Source organism: Macaca thibetana, chromosome 3 (assembly GCF_024542745.1).
Source record: "Macaca thibetana thibetana isolate TM-01 chromosome 3, ASM2454274v1, whole genome shotgun sequence".
Classification (NCBI taxonomy): domain Eukaryota; kingdom Metazoa; phylum Chordata; class Mammalia; order Primates; family Cercopithecidae; genus Macaca; species Macaca thibetana.
The window spans coordinates 153,257,749-153,279,628 of NC_065580.1; the positions used below are offsets into that span (position 1 = coordinate 153,257,749).

Sequence of the window (21,880 nt, forward strand, 5' to 3'; positions counted from 1 at the left end):
GTGCTGGAGGTTAGGGCTTCGACACGTGAATCCGGGGTAGGCAAACCCACCCGAACGCTCAGCGTTCTCTTTTCCTCTCTCTCTTTCTGCAATACACGAGTGACTTATGTAACGCTGAAAGTCACTCTACAGTAATATACGCCTTACAGATGCAAAGCTGCCAGGCTGCCAGGAGGAAGTGCCGCATCGGGAGCCGCCTGGCCTGCATGGAGAGACGGAGGTGCTGACTGGCCGGATCGATGAAGGACACGGCTCGCTCACTTCTCTGTTGGTGGCAGCTGGGACTCACAGGTTCGTGCCACCTCTTGAGAAGGGAATTTGGAATCTGGTAGGAAAAAGAAGACAAGAGCACGAGGGGGAACATTGTGAGGTGCAGGAGTGTTTCTCTGAGGCGGTTCATTGAATCATGTTCAGGAGGAAGCGCCCCAGCCCTTCACCGACCCAGCCAATCAGAATCAGGGCAAAGCACCATCATCACCATCGTCGTCGTCATGACTATAGCCCCCGTTCATTGCATGCTATACCTGTGCAGCGGAAGCACCTTCGAGACAAACTTGCCTGAGGTCACACAGCTGCAGGGAGTAAAAGCTCAGTCTCTTTAGCTGGAAAGCATCTTTGCACAACCCGTCATAAATAATTGGAACAAAATAGGAGGGGCAGGCCGGATGTGGTGGCTCACACCTATAATCCCAGCACTTTGGGAGGCAGAGGTGGCAGGATTGCGTGAGTCCAGGAATTCGAGACCACCCAGGGTAACATGGCGAGATCCTGTTTCTACAAAAAATAGAAACATTATCCAGGCATGGTAGCACGAACCTATAGTCCCAGCTACCCGGGAAGCTGAGGTGGGAGAACCACTTGAGCCTGGGGAGGCTGAGGCTGCAGCCCCGATGGTGCCACCACACTCCAACCTGGGTGACAGAGTGAGATCCTGTCTCACAAAAAAAATTAAAATAGGCCAGGTGCGGTGGGTTATGCCTGTAATCCTAGCACTTTGGGAGACTGAGGGGGGCAGATCACCAGAGGTCGGGACGGCCAACTTTGAGAAATCCCCGTCTCTACTAAAAATACAAAAGTAGCTGGGCATGGTGACACATGCCTGTAATCCCATCTACTTGGGAGGCTGAGGCAGGATAATTGCTTGAACCCGGGAGTCAGAGGTTGCAGTGAGACGAGATCACACCACTGCACTCCAGCCTGGGCAACAAGAGCAAAATTCTGTCTCAAAAAAAAAAAAAATTAAAAAATTAAAATTAAATAGGAGGGGCAGCTCATCCTTCCCCCGACCCCAGTTAAGCTGTCAGGGACCCTTGCTCACACAGACTTTGAGCAGAGAGCTGCTTGGGAGGGAACAGGAGTGGAAGACCCCGGCAGGTAGGAGGTCCCCCTGGATGATCTTGAAGCTCCTCCCTACCTCATGGTTCCAGATGTGCTGATTCCTGGTCTGCAAACTGGATGCTTTCCCATCTCTTTGGAAGCCTCTGGCTCCGTCCACAGCCCCCTCCCTGCAATGGTCAGGTCCCTGCCAGGTCACTCAGCTTCCCAGCCTTGTTTGACCTCTGGGGAGACTTGGAATCAGAATTGACAGCAGAGTTGTCATGAGGCTAAAATGAGAAACAAATGTGAAGCACCTATCACTGTGACTGCTGAGGGACTTGGGCAAACTCCAGCTCCCCCCGCCAGGGTTGTGTGCGTGGAAATGGTCGTGCCGTCCACGAAGGAAGCTTTCTCCTTGGGGATCCAGTAGATAGACCCCCAGGTGTGGACAATTGTCACAGCACACACCAGCCCAGCTGGGACACGCACAGACGCCAGACGGTCTGTAATTGAACTCTGATTAATACACACAGCAAGCAGCCTGCTGACAGGCAAGCCATTTCACAGCCAACCTGGCAACAGTGTATTTTATAACCTGTATAATGAAGAGGTCGTGGTTTAAGTGAAATTTAAAAACGTTTGTCCTGAGGAGGGTTCAGTTCAGATGTGCACGATTCCCCTGTGGCCTGGCTGCCAGTACCAACTGCCTGCACCTCCAACAGCCCCCCTGGACCAGTGAGTACAGAGTCTGCTCATGAGGTGGGGCCTCACCCCCTTCCGATGCTTTTGGGGCCCCAGCTGGCTTTGCTCATGTGTGGCATGTCCCCATCTCTTTCCATGTACCCATGCTCATGACTAGGCATTTGCCCTGGTCTTTGATATGAACCCCGAATATCTGAGACAAGTCTCAGTCAATTTAGGAAGTTTATTTTTTCCAAAGTTAAGGGCACACATCTGTGACACAGCCTCAGGAGGACCTGGCGACCTGTGCCCAAGGTGCTCAGCACACAGCTTAGTGTTATACATTTTAGGGAGGCATGAGATGTTAATCAATATATGTAAGACATTGATATGGGTAGGCTTTGTGTCCCCACCCAAATCTCATCTTGAATGGCAATTCCTATATCCCCACACATTTAGGTCAAGACCTGGTGGGAGGTGACTGGGTGCCAGGGTTCCACCTTGCTGTCCTTGTGATAGTGAGGAGGTTCTCATGAGATCTGATAGTTTTATCAAGGGCTCTTCCCCCTTCACTCACCAGTCTCTCGCCTGCCACTATGTAAGACATGCCACTTCCCCTTCCACCATGATTTGTAAGTTTCCTGAGGTCTCCCCAGCCCTACAGAACCATGAGTCAATGAAACCTCTTTTATTTCTAAATGACCCAGTCTTGGGCATGTTGTCTTTATAGCAGTGTGAAAATGGACTAATGCAGAGGACATTGGTTTGGTCTGGAAAGAGGACAACTTGAAGTGGGGAGGGGCCTTCCAGGTCACAGGTAGATAAGAGACAAATGGTTGCATTCTGGTTTTTTGTTGTAGTTGTTGTTGTTTTGTTTTGAGACAGCCTGTTACCCAGGCTGGAGTGCAGTGGCATGGTCTCAGCTCACTGCAACCTCTGCCTCCTGGGTTCAAGTGATTCTCCTGCCTCAGGCTCCCAAGTAGCTGGGATTATGGGCACTTGTTGCCCACCTCCATGCCTGGCTAATTTTTGTATTTTTAGTAGAGACGGGGTTTCACCATGTTGGCCAGGCTGGTCCTGAACTCCTGACCTCAAGTGATCTGCCTGCCTCGGCCTCCCAGAGTGCTGGGATTATAGGCGTGAGCCACGACGCAGGGCCAATGGTTGCATTCTTTTGAGTTTCTGATTAGCCTTTTCAAAGGAAGCAATCAGATATGCTTATCTCAGTAAGCAGAGGGATGACTTTGAATAGAGTGGGAGGCAGGTTGGCCCTAAGCAGTTCCCTGCTTGACTTTTCCCTTCAGTATAAATAACTTAGTAATTTTGGGGTCCCAAGGTTTATTTTCCTTTCACATTGACTATCATTAGTCAATAAAACAGGGGCTAGTGTTTATTGAGTGCCTCTAAAGTGTCTGCTCCGGAACAGGTGGGCGTGCCCTCCCAAACACTGGTGCTCTGGGCTGCACCTCAACCCCTGCCACACCCTTCCTTCCTTGCTAGGTCTGTTCCAGGATGCTGGACAGAGCCCACAGGTCCAGCCCCTCCCGGAGTTCCTGTTTCCTCTCTGGCTGAAGCTCCTGCAGCCCCGTTCCTGCCATCCTCGTGTGGCCCTGTCCCCATCAGATGTGCTAGTGGGGGCACCCATAACACCTTTCCTCAAAAGCGGCCTTCCAGATAACTGCCCCGCTCCCCGGCCTTCCAGATAACTGCCCCCCTCCCTCCCCTGCACTCAGGTGTCAGCTCCACAGCCCTCAGGCCCTGCCATTTCCTAGCTATGGTCAGTTGCCCTAACAGCCCCGATAATCTTCAGCTCCTGCTACTGTCAGAGGCATTTGAATCAGAGCAACTCCTTCTTGAATCGGGGCTGGGTAAAACGATGCTGAGACCTGCTGGGCTGCTGCATTCCCTGGAGGCCAGGCATTCTTAGCCACTGGATGAGGTAGGAGGTCAGCAGGACTGGTATCACAAGACACAGGTCACAAAGACCCTGCTGATAAAGCAATAAAGACACCTGCCAAAACCCACCGAAACCAAGACGGTGACCAAAGTGACCTCTGGCCTTCCTCATTGCTCATTATACACTAATTATAATATATTAGACACTAACGTATTATAATAAAAGACACTCCCACCAGTACCACATGAAGAAACGGTCAACACCAGTAAGCTTAAGGCAACGCAAATCAAAACTACGATGAATCATTACTTCACACCCACTCAGATGCTTAGAGTAAAACAGGCAGGTCACAGAGAGCACTGAAGGGGACGCTCATGGGAATGCAGCATGGTGCAAACACTTCTGGTAGCAGGGCAGCAGCCTCTCCAAAAGTTCAACATAGAGTTACTGTGTGACCCACAGTTCCACTGCTAGGTAAAGCTCCCAAAGAAATGAAAACGTGTTCCCACAGAAACTCATACACGACTGTCCTTAGCATTAATATTATTATTATTATTATTATTTAGAGATGGAGTCTCACTCTGTCACCCAGGCTGGAGTGCAGTGGTGTGATCTCAGCTCACTGCAACCTCCGCCTCCCGCGTTCAAGTGATTCTCCAGCCTCAGCCTCCCGAGTAGCCGGTATTACAGATGCCCACCACCACACCTAACTAATTTTCGTATTTTTAATAGAGATGGGGTTTCATCCTGTTGGCCAGGCTGGTCTCAAACTCCTGACCTCAGGTCATCCACCTGGCCTCCCACAACGCTGGGATTACTGGCGTGAGCCACTGCACCCAGCCTACTTGTGTTGTACATTCTGTGGGTTTTCACACATGCATATGGCATGGATCCATCATTACAGTATCATGCAGAGTATTCTATGGCCCTAAAAGTCCTCTGTGCTCTCCTTATTCATGCCTCCCTCCTCCTACCCCAGCGAATGCTGATCTTTTTACTGTCTTCATAGTTTTGTCTTTTCCAGAGATCATATAGTCAGAATTGAAGGGAATATGCCAGCCAAAAACCTGCCACTATGGTATAAGAATTATTTTAGCTAAAGGCACTAAAAATAAAAGTAGCTGCAAGAAGTACGCTTAGACCCCCCGCTTTTCTTCCTGAAAGTAGATTAAATTCCCATGTAAGAGCCCAGTTCCCTACACCAGGAGGAAAGAAACATTTTTATCACCAGAGATGGGGATTCGAGGCAGAGAGAAATCTGTACAAACAGATCTTGTTAAAATAATTCTTGTCTTCCTTTAGTCGCCTCATATATTTTAGTGACTTTTCCACAATTTCCTCTCTTTGCTCAACCTAATCTATAGACATTTAGGCCTGGCTTTGGGTCTTCATCTTCTTGTGGGGACTTCCATGTACCTATAAAACAAAATCTGCTTTTCTCCTGTGTTGTTTTTTTGTTTGTTTGTTTATTTTTGAGATGGAGTCTCATTCTGTTGCCAGGCTGGAGTGAAGGGGCACAATCTCGGCTCACTGCAGCCTCTGCCTCCCAGGTTCAAGTGATTCTCCTGCCTCAGCCTCCCAAGTAGCTGGGACTACAGGCACCTGCCACCGTACCTGGCTAATTTTTGTATTTTTAGTAGAGACAGAGTTTCACCATATTGGCCAGGCTGGTCTCGAACTCCTGACTTCAAGTGATCCGCCCACCTCGGCCTCCCAAAGTGCTGGGATTACAGATGTGAGCCACCGTGCCCAGCCCTGCTTTTCTCCTATTAATCTGACTTAGGTCAGTTTGATTCTCAGACCCAGCCGAAGACCCCAGGAGGGTAGAGGTACGGCTTTTCCTCCCATACAGAATCACCTAGTAGGTAGGATTTTCAGACTGCTTCTGTCACCTGGCAACACACATCTAAAGTTCCTCCACATCTTTTCACAGCTGACAGCCCATTTCTTTTTTTTTTTTTTTTTTTTTTTTTTTTTTTTTGAGACAGAGTCTCGCTCTGTCCCCCGGCTGGAGTGCAGTGGCGCGATCTCGGCTCACTGCAAGCTCCGCCTCCCGGGTTCCTGCCATTCTCCTGCCTCAGCCTCCCAAGTAACTGGGACTACAGGCACCCACCACCGCGCCCGGCTAATTTTTTTGTATTTTTTGTAGAGACGGGGTTTCACCGTGGTCTCGATCTCCTGACCTTGTGATCCGCCCGCCTCGGCCTCCCAAAGTGCTGGGATTACAGGCGTGAGCCACCGCGCCCGGCCCGACAGCCCATTTCTTGTCAGTGCTGGATAATAGTCTGGACGCTGTCTGGATGCATCGCCGTTTATTTATCCATTCACACACTGAAGGACGTCTTGGTTGCTTCCAAGTCTTAGAAGTTATGAATAAAGCTGCTATAAATATCCAGGTGTAGGTTTTTGTTTGGTTGGTTTTTTGGTTTTGTTTTGTTTTTTGAGACAGGGTCTTTCTCTGTCGCCCAGGCTGGCATGCAGTGGTGCAATCATAGCTCACTGTAGCGTTGAACTCCTGGCCTCAAGCCATCCTCCTACCTCAACCTCCTGAGTAGCTGGGACCACAGGTGTGTGTCACCACACTTGGGTAATTTAAAAAAATTTTTGTAGAAATGGGATCTCGTTTTATTGCACAGGCTAGTCTTGAACTCCTGGGCTCAAGCGATCCTCCCACCTTGGCCTCCCAGTGTGCTGAGATTACAGGTGTGAGCCACTACATCCAGTCCTGTGTGCAGGTTTTTGTGTGGATATAAGTTTTCAGCTCATCTGGGTAAATACTGAAGAGTGTGGTTGCTGGGTCCTGTGGAAGGGGTGTGATGACTTTTGTAAGATGGGGCCAAACCGCCTTCCAAAGTGGCTGCACCATTTTGCATTCACACCAGCAATGAATGGGCGTTCCTGTGGCTCCACGTCCTCACGAGCATTTGGTATTGTCAGTGCTTTGGATTTTCACCATTCTAATGGACGTGTAGTGGTATCTCATTGTTTTTCCTTCTTCTTTATTAATGCAGGTGTTTACAGCTATAAATTTTCCTCCAACTACTTCATTTCTGCATTCCATAAATCTTGATATGTTCTGGTTTTATTTTCATTCATCTCAAAGTATTTTCTAATTTATTTTGTGATTTCCTCTTTCATTCATTGGTGATTTAGGAGTATGTTACTTAACTGCCACATGTTTGTGAATTTCCCAAATTTTCTTCTATTAGTGATTTCTAATTGCTAGATTCCCGGGAACAGGTCAGCCTTTCAAACCCCCTGTGGACATCCCATTCCCCAGCTTTTCCTTTTAAGGTTTTGATCTTCTTGTTTGCCCCTCCTGGTAACACCAGCTAGGCAGCTGTGATGCGAAGCAGTTTCCACGGACGGTTCTCAACAATCATCCCAGGGAAAAAGCTGTTCCGAATAAACAAGGTCTGAGTCAGGTCAATAAAACCAAGCCCTTCAAGGGGTGGTGGTGTTGGGGTGTTGGGGATGGGGTGTTTCTAGGAAGCTGCCAGATGGGTCAAATTGTGACAATTAACAGGGGGTGGGGCTTCTGGGAGCTCCAAACCCACCCTAAGTCTGCCAGTGGGTGCCAGGAGGCTGGTTTTCAAGGCCGCTGCAGGGGTGGGTGGGGGGATAGAAACAGTGACAGCTAAAATGCCCCAACACTCATTGTTCCAATGAGATTCAGCTGTTTTTTGTTTTGTTTTGTTTGTTTTTTGAGACGGAGTCTTGCTCTGCTGCCCAGGCTGGAGTGCAGTGGCACAATCTTGGCTCAAGCTCCGCCTCCCGGGTTCACGCCATTCTCCTGCCTCAGCCTCCCAAGCAGCTGGGACTACAGGTGCCTGCCACCTTGCCAGGCTAGTTTGTTGTATTTTTTAGTAGAGATGCTCCTCAGAGGGTTGCAACCCTTTGGTGAATTTCCAAAGCTCTGAAAAAGTTCACTGTTATAGTTTTTGCCAGTATTCTCATTGCTTTTATGGAGAAACAGATTTGGAGGGGGCCTTACTCTGACATTCTGAAATCGGCTATCCCTGATGGTTGATTTTTGAACATTGAATAGTATGAAATTCCAAGACATCTTCTCTCTCCTCCCCACTGCCTCTTCTCTCTCTCCCCATCTCCCTCTCGTTTTGATGTCTGGTGAACCTCCCTGTCAGGGCTTGGCCCTGGTGGGGTCCTAGCTCCTCAGTTCTATGTGGCCAGTGATGGTCGTCCTGTGGGGCTGGGGTGAGGGACCAGGGTGAGGAGATGGCCGGGACTGCTGTGTCTGGAGGGCTGGAGTCCCTGTGCCTCCTGACCCTGCCCTCTTCTTGGGGGTGGCCTGTAGCCATGGTGTCTGGGCCATAGTGGTCCCATGAAGGTCTGTCTGTACGGGCCCCCTTCTGACTCCCTTAATAAAACCAAACTCTGGCGCTCAGGCTGGCCTGGGAAAGGATGTGTCCCCAGGAGGTCTATCCCTTGTCCCCCAATGTCCCTTGCCCTTCAGGGAGGGGCAGGGCCTGGAACTTGGCCCACAAGGAAAGGCAGTGCTTGTTTCCTTCCTGAAGATGCTGAGGAAGACCCGTCTGCACCCACCTTGGCGCTCAGAGCATGAAGCCAGCAGATCCTCGAGGGGCTCCCTGTGGCCCGCAGCTTGCTCCGAACAAGCCAGGGCGCTGGAGCCAAGCAGTGGCACTTCTTCACATGCAGTGTGAGAAGGACCTGCCGTTCACTTTTATCGTCACATCAGTCAGAGAACAGTTTTGCACCGGGTGTGCTTTCCCCACAGGGGTCAGGCCTGCAGCCCGGCTGCCCCCTCCTGCGTTCAGGGAGATGAAGAAGACACAGCCGGGCACTCCCTTCCTCTCCTCCCACTGCAAACATCCGGCTCTGGAGTCGTTCTTGAAACAAGCTCCAGGGGGCTCCAGTGTTCTCGTCTGCAGTAGACAGGTGGCATCACTGCCCGCCCCGGAGTCAGGGGACCCCAGTGTTCTCGTCTGCAGTAGACAGGTGGCATCACTGCCCGCCCCGGAGTCAGGGGACCCCAGTGTTCTCGTCTGCAGTAGACAGGTGGCATCACTGCCCGCCCTGGAGTCAGGGGGCCCCAGTGTTCTCGTCTGCAGTAGACAGGTGGCACCACCGCCCATCCTGGAGTCAGGGGGCCGCAGTGTTCGTTCTCGTCTGCAGAAGACAGGTGGCATCACGGCCCGCCCCGGAGTCAGAGCCAGGCCCAGCCCTGGTCAGAGGCACAATGGAGCAGGTCTCCACATCCCACTACGGCTCCCCCAAGGGCTTCCCGACCACCACGCCCAGTGGTCTGGGTGTTGAGAGCAAGCTTCCTCTTGTCTTTCCTTATAGGAAACCTGCTTTTCCCGCAGTTCCTCTACCGCAGCCCCGCTGTGGTTTGGGGTCCGATCCGACAGCCTCTGCAGAGGTTTGTGAGGGTCAGGAAACACTAGAGTCACCAGGATGTTCATTTTGCAACATTTTCAACATTTGTAATCCAGTGAAATATCAATAAAAACCCCACAGGGTTCTGGCAATAGGAAGAGTACGCTTTCCTCCGGAGACCGATCCTTTCTATTCAGACCATTTCCAGACCTGTGAGCTCACCTCTGAGACAGGCCAGGGCCCTCTGCCCAGGCGGGTCACACTGTGCCCCTGCCCGGTAACCACTCCACCTTCACACCTGCAGCCTTCATAGCCCCTGCACAGCCAGCTCCCTCCTGGTGAACAGCTCACAGCAAGGCCTGCGGCCCCAGCAAGCAGTTCCCTCTCATGGATGCGCTGGCTTTAAATAATTCAGCTGTCTTTTCAGAGATGATTCACCAAAGCTGCTCATTGAGAGGAAAGATCGTGAGCGTGGCGGCTGCGCCAGTCCCCCCTCTGAATGAGACTTGGGGACTCAGCCTGGCCACATGGAAGCCGCAACAGGAAGGACTGACTGCCATGGGCGCCTTGAGAGACACGGCCCCGGCAGGCACAAGCTCTGAGCCCCGAGAACCCAATGCCACGGTAGACGATGGCACCAGACAGCACCCGGGCAGGCTAGGAGGCGACGGGCGCTCCTGGGTGTGCACAGGCTCCTCGGCAGGGCGGGGAGGGCAGGCTCCTCTGCAGGGTGGGGAGGCGCTGGCCCACTTAAGACTCCTCAGCCCATCGCCAGATGCAATGTGGAGGGCGGCCATGAAAACCATAGAAACAGTGTGTGGACCCCCAGCCTTGCAGAAGGAAGGGAGATGGGGGTGCACCCAGTAGAGACACCTCCTCACCCCCAGACCTGCTGGGCCCTCTGCAGGCTCCTCTCCTTTAGCCCAGCCAGTGTCCACGGTGGGGGCAAGCTTGCTGAACTCGAATGGCTTTCTCTCCTCTCCCTGTCCCCCTGGGAGCTCCCTGTCTACCAAGTGATACAATGCACACCTTCAACTTAGCATATTCCACCCTGAAACAACATCACTGCGCTTCATGTGTGTCTAAGGGCCTACCACAGCAATTCCATCGCGCCTTCCTGTTCTTGGCACTGCTTTTTTGTTTGTTTGTTTTGAGACAGAGCCTTGCTGTATCACCCAGGCTGGAGTGCAGTGCTAGACACCCATTGACAAAAGGTGCAGCCCGCACAGGAGCCAAAATATGTTCAGTAGACCGGGTGCCACTCTGAGTTTGCCCATTCATTTGTCAGGGAACCCCAGATTGATTCCACCTTTTGGCATCGTGAGCACCGCTCTGAGCCTCCCGGGGCAAGCATCTCTTTGAGTCCCTGATTTCAGTATTCTGGGTCTGTCCTAGGAGCAGAATTGCTATGTCACATGACAACTGTATGTTTCATATGTTTAAGCTTTTGAGGAACTGTCACACGTCTTTTTAAAAAAGCAACCTGGCATCTGATATTTATAAACCATCATTGAAACAGTCATCATGGAAAACTAAGGTCTGAGTCGAGTGGGAAGGTGGCCAGTGGTTGCTGACATTTCCTGCCAGTCACAGGGAGGTCCTGGGAAAGGGTCATCGCCACTGCCCCCGACCCTGTGGGGGGAAGGGCTGTCTGGGGCTATCAGTCAGATCTGGCCCAGAGAGTGGAAGCCACTCCAGGTGTTCCGAGAAGGGTTCAGACGCAGGTGCTCAAAGGCTCTCGCAGCTGCTGGACGGGACCCTAAGGAAGGCCAGGAGCAAGGTGACAGCTCTCAAGCAATCTCAGGAACCTCAGGAGTCCCTGCTGTGGCACTCCCTGGGAGCTGCTGCCAGCCTCACATGTCACCTGCCCGGGAGGCCAGCTGCCTCATTGGTGACGAGGGACTCAGAAACGTTGCCTTCTCTGCAAAGCTGCAGGGCTGCAGGGAGCCACGTGCACTGGGGATGTGGGCACAGGGAGTGTGCAGGCCTGGGTGAGGGCAGCCTGGAGGGCAGGTCAGATGCTGGAAACATCGTCCAGGTGGGGCCAGCATGACTTACTAATGGACTTGTGGGGGCACAGGATGAGGGGAGGAGAAGGGCCTGGTGTTTTGTCATCGACACGTGTTGGAAACCCTTGGCGGGGCCTCGGATGCCCGAGGAGGCCACATCATGCAGCATATGGGAAAATAAGCCTTAAAAATGGAAAGCACGTATGCTCTAGGCACCCCAAAAATCCTGAGCCTGGAAGGGTCAATGAGAGAGAGAGAAACATTCACACAGGACAGCTTGAGGCAGAGAGGGGCTGCGTTCTGTGCCCGCAGGACGGCTGTGACTTCACGCCCAGCTGCTCAGGGCTGTGGGGCGCTCTCTTTGGAGAAGGGGCTGACTCCAGGATGGGGCAGGGGAGGTACTGGTGTGCCTGGCACCTGGTCATGCCAGAGGTGAGGACACTTGCCCACGCCTGGCAGGGTGGAGGGCTGGGCCGCCAGGGACTCCCACTGTCCAAGTGTGGGTCATTTGGAACATTAAAAAGAGCAATCGATTATTTTGATTGTAAACTATTACTAAATGAAAATCTGGCTCGAGCCTATAATCTCAGCACTTTGGGAGGCCGAGGCTAGTGGATCATCTGAGGTTAGGAGCTCAAGACCAGCCCGGCCAACATGGTGAAACCCCGTCTCTAATAAAAATAAAGACATTAGCCGGGCGAGGTGGTGGGTGCCTGTAATCTGCTACTCGGGAGGCTGAGGCAGGAGAATACTTGAACCTGGGAGGCAAAGGTTGCAGTGAGCCAAGATTGCGCCACCGCACTCCAGCCTGGGTGACAGAGTGAGACTCCAATTCAAAAAAGAAAAGAAAAAATCTGTAAGTCCACAGTGACACCAAAGAGAGAGTGAGGAAGGAAGCAAATGTCATTTGTCACCGGGAGGTGACATCCTGCGAATCCCTCCCTCTGAAGACTGGCTTTGAAAGGAAAGGGATCACCAGTCACCCAGCCTTTTCTAGTTAATGAGGAACAGCTTCTCCTTACAGAAAATGCCAGCTAAGAAGTATGGCAGGAACAGCCGACTGAGAATGTCTCCAGACACCAGCCCCCTCGGGGAATGGCTGATTCAGGCGGGGGTGAGGACTGGCTGCCGAAACCCCGGGTGTGTGTGGGAAAGCCGTGTCCACGGTGCTGCTGAGCCGGCGACTTGCTCACTGCCAAGGGCCCTCATGAAGGAGAGCTCTCAAGGTCACTGCCCCAACCACGTGGCCCATTTGGTGTCCCCACCCATGGGATGACCCACACCGTGGCCTCACATGAGGGCAGCATGAACTCACAGATCATCCACAAGACCCTGCACACATTTTGACAGGATGGCTCCAAAATCCTCCAGACCAAGGTTGTTGGGGTTTGTTTTGTTTTGTTTTTTGAGACAAGGTCTTGCTCTGTCGCCCAGGCTGGAGTGCAATGGCGCAGTCACAGCTCACTGCAACCTCAAATTCCTGGGCTCACGCGATCCTCCCGCCTCAGCCTCCTAAGTAGCTAGAACAGCAGGCTTGCACCACCACACCCAGCTAATTTTTTATTTTTAGTAGAGACGGGTCTCCTATGTCGTTCAGGCTGGTCTCAACCTCTTGGCCTCAAGCAGTCCTTCTACCTTGGCCTTCCAAAGTGCTGGGATTACAGGCGTGAGGCACTGTACCTGAACGTACTGAATTCCTGACTTTTTTTTAAATTTGCTAATCTTCTCTGTATCGTTCCAATTTTAGCACATGTATTGTCGAAGCAAGCACGTTCTTAACATGTTTATGCCATGGCCCACCTGGTTATCTGCTGAGCCCTATGGACTTCTTCCCAAATGATGTTGACAAATCTGTAAGATAAAACACATCTGTTTGCAAAGAAAATCAATTAAAATGAAAAAGTTATCGAAATATTAAAGTAATATGTTGGTGCATTTAATAACAAGACAGTGCGTGCACACATAGGCAGGTTAGAGTTAAATTTTATTTCCTGAAGGGCAGCTGCGTGAAGGCCGTTGTGTGGCTGGATAAGAACCCTGCATCATCGGGTGGTCCTTGGTGAGCTCCCTTCATGCCTGATGAACAAGGGCCGTGGCCGAGGACACCAAGAAGCAAGGCCGGCTCCTGAGCTGACCAGCTGGCGTGGGAAGGCAGTGTGGGTTTGCGGTGACCAACCAGCCTGGTGCAGGCAGCCACCCGTGAGAAGCCAATCCCACCACGGGGCCACAGCCCAGTGACCACCGAGTGACTCCTGGCGGTGAAGGTGGGTGACATGCGGGACTTTTTTTTTTTTTTTTTTTTTTTTTTTTTTTTTTTTTTTTTGAGACGGAGTCTTGCTCTGTCACCCAGGCTGGAGTGCAGTGGCCAGATCTCGGCTCACTGCAAGCTCCGCCTCCCGGGTTCACGCCATTCTCCTGCCTCAGCCTCCCGAGTAGCTGGGACTACAGGCACCCGCCACCTCGCCCGGCTAGTTTTTTGTAATTTTTAGTGGAGACGGGGTTTCACCGTGTTAGCCAGGATGGTCTCGATCTCCTGACCTCGTGATCCGCCCGTCTCGGCCTCCCAAAGTGCTGGGATTACAGGCTTGAGCCACCGCGCCCGGCCGACATGCGGGATTTTCTAACAGCCTTCCTGGCATGTGGAAGCAGCTGTGTCTCATGTTGCCTGAGGGTCATGGGCACCGTCCACACTGGGGTGGTTCCCTGTCCACGTCCATCACCCAAAGCAGCACGAAATCCGAGATGGAAGCCGGCAGCCAGGTGGCTTCTCCTCTCCTGCCGAGACACCTGCTGTAGACAGCACTGCCTGTTTCAGGAGCACTGGGGAGGGCTGTTCAGTGATGGGCCCGGGGTGTGCCTTCTCTTCTGAGTCAGTGTCCTCAAACCGCCACGGAGAGGGAAAAGTGGGGAGGGCTGGGGGCTTCTGCCACAATAGGGACAAGAAACCCGCGGCCAAGGACAGCGCTGGTTTGGAAAAACACTGCATGTGACACGCTGGCACAGCCGGGAGCCTGAGTGTGAACTGGATATCGGGCTCCAACAGAAAGACACCGCTGTGAATTTCTTTAGTGCAGCGTCAGCACTGTGGCTTTGTGGGAGAATGTTCCTGTTTGAGTTAGAAGTGGGGTGATAACTTCGCTTGAGTCTGTCCGTGTAGAGGCCACGGGGTGCGGGGTTCTCCTGTGTGGACTCATTTGATGCCCTGGGGGGTCTGGGAGGTCAGAACTATTTTCATAGTTCTGACTAAGATGTTAGAACTATCTTATGGCAAGACTAAGATGTTCCTCGAGATTTTTTTTTTTGAGACAGAGTCTCGCTCTGTTGCCCAGGCTGGAGTGCAGTGGCGCCATCTCAGCTTACTGCAGGCTCCACCTCCCGGGTTCAAGCCATTCTCCTGCCTCAGCCTCCCAAATAGCTGGGACTACAGGCGCCTGCCACTACGCCCAGCTAATTTTTTGTATTTCCAGTAGAGATGGGGTTTCACCGTGTTAACCAGGATGGTTTCGATCTCCTGACCTCATGATCTGCCTGCCTCGGCCTCCCAAAGTGCTGGGATTACAGGCGTGAGCCACCGTGCCCGGGCAGATTTTTTGTTTTTTAAGAGACAAGGTCTTGCTCTTTCGCCCAGGCTGGCGTGCAGTGGTGTGATCTCGGCTCACTGCAACCTCCACCTCCTGGGTTCAGGCGATTGTCCTGCCTCAAGCCTGGGATTCCAGGCGCATGCCACCACGCCCGGCCTCTCCATAAAAATTCGATAGAGCAGTTTCCAGGTTATAGGGTAATTGTATATTTAGTTTTACAAGAAACTACCAGATCTTGTACCAAAAGGATTGTACCATTTACACATCCACCCGCAGTGTGCAGGAGTGGCTCTGGGGCCCACACCACAGCTAAACACCCCATCACTCTAGCTTTAGCCTTTTTGATGACGTATCTCATGTGGTTTTAACTTGTATTTCCTCAATGTCTGATGACATCAAGTACTTTTTCGTGTGCTTATTGGCCATCTGCGTGTCATCTTTTGTGACATGCCTGTTCAGATTGTTTGCCCATTTTTAGTTGCCTTTTCTTTTTATTGACAAATGTGTATTTTATAAATATTTTTCTCTCAGTCTATGAATAACCTATTTTGTAATGATGTCTTTTAATAAGCAGAACTTTTCAATTTTGATGAAGTCCAATATATCCAATTTTCTTTTATGGTTCTTGCTGTGTCCTTTCTTTCTTCTTCTTTTTTTTTTTTTTTTTTTTTTTTTTTGAGACAGAGTCTCACTCTGTGGCCCAGACTGGAGTGCAGTGGTGTGATCTTGGCTCACTGCAACCTCTGCCTCCCAGGTTCAAGGGAGCCTCTTGCCTCCGCCTCCCAAGTAGCTAGGATTACAAGTGTGTGCCACCATGCCCGGCTAATTTTTGTATTTTTAGTAGAGACAGAGTTTCACCATGTTGGCCAGGCTGGTCTTGAATGCCAGACTTCAGGTGATCCGCCCACCTCGGCCTCCCAAAGGGCTAGGATTACAGGCGTAAGCCACCGTGCCCAGCCAGCCATGGCACCTGACCTAATTTTTATATTTTTTGTAGAGTTGAGGTCTTGCCATTTGCCCAGGCTGGTCTTGAACTCCTGGGCTCAAATGATCTGCCCGCCTCAGTCTCCCAAGTAGCTGGGATTACAGGCATGCGCCACCATATCCAGCTAATTTTTGTATTTTTAGTAGTGATGGGATTTCACCATGTTGGCCAGGCTGTTCTCAAACTCCTGACCTCAAATGATCCGCCCACCTCAGCCTCCCAAAGTGCTGGGAATACAGGCATAAGCCACCACGCCTGGTCATCACTGTATTTTTTTGTTTTGTTTTTTATAATGTTTTAAATTGAGACAGGGTCTGGCTCTGTCATGCCCAGGCTGGAATGCAGTGGTACTATCTCAGCTCACTGCAACCTCTGCCTCCCAGGCTCAAGCCATCCTTATACCTAAGCCTCCAGAGTAGCTGGGACCACAGATGAATGCCACTACACCTGCCTAATTTTTTTTTTTTTTTTTTTTTTTGGTAGAAATGGGGTTTCGCTATGATGCCCAGGCTGGTCTCGAACTCCTGGATCAAGAGATCTGCCCGCCTTGCCTCCCAAAGTGTGGGATTACAGCCATGAGTCACTACACCCAGCCAATTACTGTAATTTTTTTTTTTTTTTTTTTTTTTTTTTTTTGAGACGGAGTCCTGCTCTGTCACCCAGGCTGGCGTGCGATGATGCTATCTTGGCTCACTGCAACCTCTGCCTCCCGAGCTCAAGCCATTCTTCTGTCTCAGCCTCCCAAGTAGCTGGTACCAGCTAAGCTTGCTGCGGCCCTCCCTGAACTGCTGCTCAACCAAGACCCCACCCCATACCCCCCACACCCAGATGCATCTCTCTAGGCTCAAGGGCCCCGTGATGTCCCTCGCGTGGGACAGGCTTCCCAGCTGCTTCTCCTCCCCCAGGGAAGCTCAGGGATGCCTAGGCCTGGAGGGCCGCCTTCTCCAGAGGGCAGTTCAGGATCCAGCCCACAGGTCTGACCTTCGCAATGGGTGGACACGGCCACCTCACACGGTCACTTCCTGGTCCCCATCCTGGGCCACCTTGTGCTAATTTGCTGCTTCTCCTTCTCTTCTCCTCTCAGGCTTTAAGCCCCTCCCAACCCTGGACCTCAGCACCCCCAGTTCTGCCACTCTGTGCAGCCGTAAGTTGGGGGCTGAGGGCAAATGCAGCCCTGTGCCAGGGGAGGGGCGTGGTGGGAGGGCTCCTGTCTCCTCCAGCCTCCCCACGCCCCTTCCTCGGTGTGTCCACAGCGGGGCAGGGGGGGTCTGTGCAGGCGCATGCAGTGAGCAAACAAGATAAGGGATGGTGGCCACACTGCAGTCCCCTCAGTGCTAGCTACTGTGATAAAACCCTCTTCTTCTAAGTAGTGTAGCCCTTCCACACGAGTCGGAATGTGTGGGACCCGCCATCCTGGCCGTGCCATCAGAGCAGACCTGGCGCTGGGCGCTGGATCATGCTGCCCCTGTGTCCGGGGCTACTGAAATTCCTGTCTTCTCGGGTTACCATATTTGACACCTGCCTTGGCCGGGTTCTCAGCAAGCCAAGCTGGTGCGGGATCCTGCATGGGGACGTCTCACTGTGGCCAGGTGAGCCAGTGGGGGGCAGGGGCCACCTTCCCGCTGGGCACCACTGAGCACCACGGGCAGCTCACTGCCGGTGCCCCGAGAACCCTGCCAAGAGGCCAAAGGAACCCCTGAGCCTGGGGACAGCCTCTCCCAGGGCAGGATGGGAGAGGGATGGAAAAGGCTGAACCCCCAGTTCCTGATGGATGAAGTTCTGCCCTAACCACCAGGTGAAGCTCTGGGGACTGGGAGTCTCAGCGCTGGGTGTGCCTTTGCTGAGCTGATCTCCCCATGGTGGGGCCGGTGGGGAGACGCAGGCTGTGGGAGGCACCCAGCCTCCTCCAACCCGGAGGGCAGGGCCGTCGCAGGGCCCAGGGAACATCTGCCCAGAGTGCCCCACCCTCACCTTCTAGACCACATTCCAGGGCCCTGGATGGAGATTTCTCTGCCCAAAGACCCCCAGCCGGCCTCTGGGGTCTGCATGAGCCTCTCCTGGGTTCCTCCTCCAAGGGCACCACCCCAGGCCCGAGAAGCGGCCAAGGACAGCTATTTGCTGAGGGCTGTAGTGGTGCCGGGAGGGTCCCGGCTGGGAAGAGGAGGCTGCAGGCTGGGGTTGAGGCAAGAGCTCCCGATACCACCTTCCAAAACCCAACTCGGGGCGGCCCGTTTCCGAGTTCTAGCGGGCCTTCCAGGTCTTCGTGGAAATACGGGTGTCCAGTAGGAGGACAGAAAAGATCTCACGAACAGTTTGTTAGCTCATTTAGGACTTTCATGGATTTAGACATAGCCGGTGGTTTGCAGCCATCGGGCCATCAGACAGTGGCACCAACCTCAGCTCCACATGGCCCTGAAGAGCAGCTTGAGAGGCTCTTCCTGGTCCGTAGCTGGGAGAGGTGGAGCCGCGCCCTCCCGGACTCGATCCAGGGGCCTCTCCTCAGTGGGCACGATGCCTGCAGCGAATGCAGGGCACTGTCAGGGAGGCGCTCAATAAACGTCCAGAAGGAGGAGGGACCTGCACACATGGAGTGCCTGCTGTGTGCACACTGATCCCTGCACACATGGAGTGCCTGCTGTGTGCACACTGATCCCTGCACACATGGAGTGCCTGCTGGGTGCAACCCGCTCGTGTGTCATCTCTTATTCCTCAAAACAACCCTGAAAGGTAAGCATTGTGATTCTGAGGCAATTCTCATCCTCACTTTGTTGATAAGAAAACGGGGATAGATTGAATGAAAGCACTGCCCAGTCCCTCACTGCTCACAGGCAGGGGCTACTCTGGCCCTTGGCTTCCTGTCCCAGGGATGGAGGCGATGCTAGGCACTGTGGCCAGGGTGGGGTGCAGGGCTCGGGATGAAGGCCTCCTGAAAACAGCACAAACGCGACTGTGGCTTCCACGATGACCACTTCCATACTCCAACTGCCTGCCTCAGAAAACCTCCACGATGCAATTAAACATCTATCAATGCAAGGGGCAATGATGTGGAACATAAGTGACTTTGTCTTTGATCACTGGGAGAGCTCATCATTGCCTTTGAGCTTCAGGGGAGTGGCTGCAAACAGCGCGCCAGATACTCCGGACAGAACCACTGATGGAACATTCCAGTGAAGACAAGATGCTGGAAGATCCAGGTTCCCTGAACTCCGCACACAACCAAGCTGTCTAGAAATAGACCCAGCAGCGTGGGTGCGGAAGAGGAGATGCTGGCTGGGCTGTGAGTCATCTCCAGCTCTTGACTGCCAACACTTCTAGAAACAGATATTTTGGGTTCCCTTGGAAAGCAGTTTTAAGGAGTCTGACTTGTGACACTGTTGATCCAGCGAGAATCGAGGACCCAGAGGGAAGGCGAGCCTGGCTTCCCCGTCCGCCAGCGAGGGGAGAGGACTCCCAGCCTCGCTGATGGGACCTGGGTGTGGGGGACAGCCCCACCGCTCTCGGGAACCTTGGGAGCAGGCTGGGTCCCGGTGACAACAAGAGCTGCTGGAAGACCCAGGGCCTTTGGCCGGGGACCTGTCTGCACGGCCACTCCAGGCTCAGGTTTGCTGACTCATCACCGAATTAGAAAAGGAGTTGAAATGGGATGAGAACCTCCCAGGGGCAGGGTTTTGCTTTCTGACCTCTGTGGGGTCACAGTTTATCCAAGATGAAGCAGAGGCCAAGTTACTGGGGATAGGATGGAGACCAGGGAAGAGGTCTCAGGGACATGGGGTTTACTCCCAGGACCTGTGGTCAGCAGGCCCAGCCTGAAATCAGCCTGTAAACACCCGACCCTCAGCCGATCTCGGCCCTGATGACCCGACAGGACCTGAGGAGACCTACGAGGACTTGGGCAGGTGTCACTCCCGGCTGCTTACGTCGTGTATGGAAGAGAGCAGAGGCCAGTATACTGTGGCTGTGCCTGCGGTCCCAGCTGCTCGGTAGGCTGAGGAGGGAGGATCACCTAAGCCCGGGAGGTCCAGGCTGCAGTGAGCTATAATCACACCTGGGCCACAGAGTGAGATCCTGTCTCAAAAATAAAAAAAAATAAAAAGGAGCAGAAATTGGAGCTTTGGGGCCTTGAAGATGAGCAGCAAAAGCCACCTGGGCCCGAGGCCGGGGTCCCGCGGGGCGGTGGGTCTGGCCGGGGTCTTGGGCTTCTGCTTGGGTCCTTACTGTGTAAACTCCTGCGGTTAGGATGAGTCATTGGTCCGTACCTGCTTTCCAGGCTCCTGTTCTTGTAACAAAAGAGTTTATTCTGTTCAAAGCAGCCTAAAAACAGAGAGACCAGCCGAGAGGAGGTGGTGCCGGGCAGGAACTCCTCCGGAAGATGCTCTCAGGCCCCTGCCAGGACACCCTTTGCCTTGGAGCGGGCAGCATCACCGTGTCGGCGGGAACCACAACCTGCCAGCCCCTGCCAACCTGGACACCGAGGCCAGCAGGCCTGGGACCGCCAAAGGAGGCCTGGACACACGCACCTTTGGGATCCATGCCTGCTCCCCCTTTAGGCACGTTAGTGTGAGGTTCTAGAAGCCCATTTCTCAGCCTCCGAGCTGCCTCTCTGAAATGACATTTTCCCATGTCCCTGACTGCAGCCTTCTCTCACCCCAGAGCTCGCCGCTGAAGACAGCTCACCATGGACAAGGGTTTATCCAACAACCAGAGCTTGGGGCTGTGGTAACTCAGTGCCAGGTGGGGACAGGGTCCCTGCTGGTCACCAGGAGCCTGTGCCGGGAAAACTGGGACACTCCTGCGTCACTGCTGGACCGGGTGGGACCACCTCTGTTCCCCACTGGCAATGTCCAAGCCCGGCCAGGGCATGGTGGGCTCCTCTGCTCTCAGCGCCCAGGCTGCCCTGGCCCCGGTGTCAGTTACGTAGCCACTGCATCCTCCCTCTGTCCCAGTCATGTCTACCCAGGTTGCACCCATGCGTCAGCCCCCTACCCTCCTACCGTCCCCAGACAACACAGCTCCCTTCCTTCCACGTGTGGCCACTCTCCTACTTCTGGCACCACTACCTCCTCTAGCAGCCCCGCAGCCCCTCCCCTCCCTTCTCCTATTGCTGGGGGCACGGAAGCTCCAGGGGCATCCCCAGCACCCAGCGAGGAGCCTGGCAGACAGTCACTGTTCAGAGAACAGCAGACACATGCATCATTAAAGCAAGAATAAAAAACAAAGTCTGTTTTACAAACCAGTGGTGTTCTTAAAAATTGAGGGGCCAGACGTGGTGGCTCACACGTCCGCTGCGGGTCGGACAGAGGTGCCTTCTCTGGGGTGCCCTTCTCCTTTCTTTCCTTTTTCTCTCCCCCAGCTCCAGTGAGCTCCAGCTCAACCACATCTGGAGGGAAGGCCTGGGCTTCCTCCTAACTTACAAGAAGCCCCTCTGAGCTGGGCACGGGGGCTCACGCCTGTGATCCCAGCTACTCGGAAGCTGAGGCAGGAGGATCACTTGGCAACACAGCAAGACCCCATCTCTTTTTTTTTTTTTTTTTTTTTTTTTTTTTTTTGAGACGGAGTCTTGCTCTGTCGCCCAGGCTGGAGTGCAGTGGTGCGATCTTGGCTCACTGCAAGCTCCGCCTCCCGGGTTCACTCCATTCTCCTGCCTCAGCCACCCGAGTAGCTGGGACTACAGGCGCCCGCTACCACACCCGGCTAATTTTTTGTATGGTTAGTGGAGATGGGGTTTCACCGTGTTAGCCAGGATGGTCTCAATCACCTGACCTCATATTCCACCTACATCGGCCTCCCAAAGTGCTGCGATTACAGGCGTGAGCCACCGTGCCTGGCGCAAGACCCCATCTCTTAAAAAAAAAAATTATTATTTTTTTTGCCATCAAGCGTTTTCTGTAGATTTTTGGAAGAAAATTTTTCTCCTGTTGAGGTCATTGCTTTGTTGAATTTTACTGAGTATCAGCTATGAACCAGCTGAGACAGGCACACGTCTTTTCTCCTTTAACTGGTGAGAGTGGTAAAAGGTGCATTATCTGGGTACCTTTTGTAATGTTTACTAAAC

The 21,880-nt window shown here is 53.0% G+C and overlaps 1 protein-coding gene across 1 annotated transcript in view; it reads left to right on the forward strand.

Moving 5' to 3' along the window:
* Positions 1–10,103: 10,103 nt before the first annotated feature.
* Positions 10,104–21,880, forward strand: part of CSTB (cystatin B) — a 58,337-nt gene continuing 46,560 nt past the window's right edge. The window contains exon 1 of the mRNA XM_050784536.1: positions 10,104–10,108. The gene's annotated coding sequence lies outside the window, so the exon portion shown is untranslated. The remainder of the gene's footprint in view (positions 10,109–21,880) is intronic.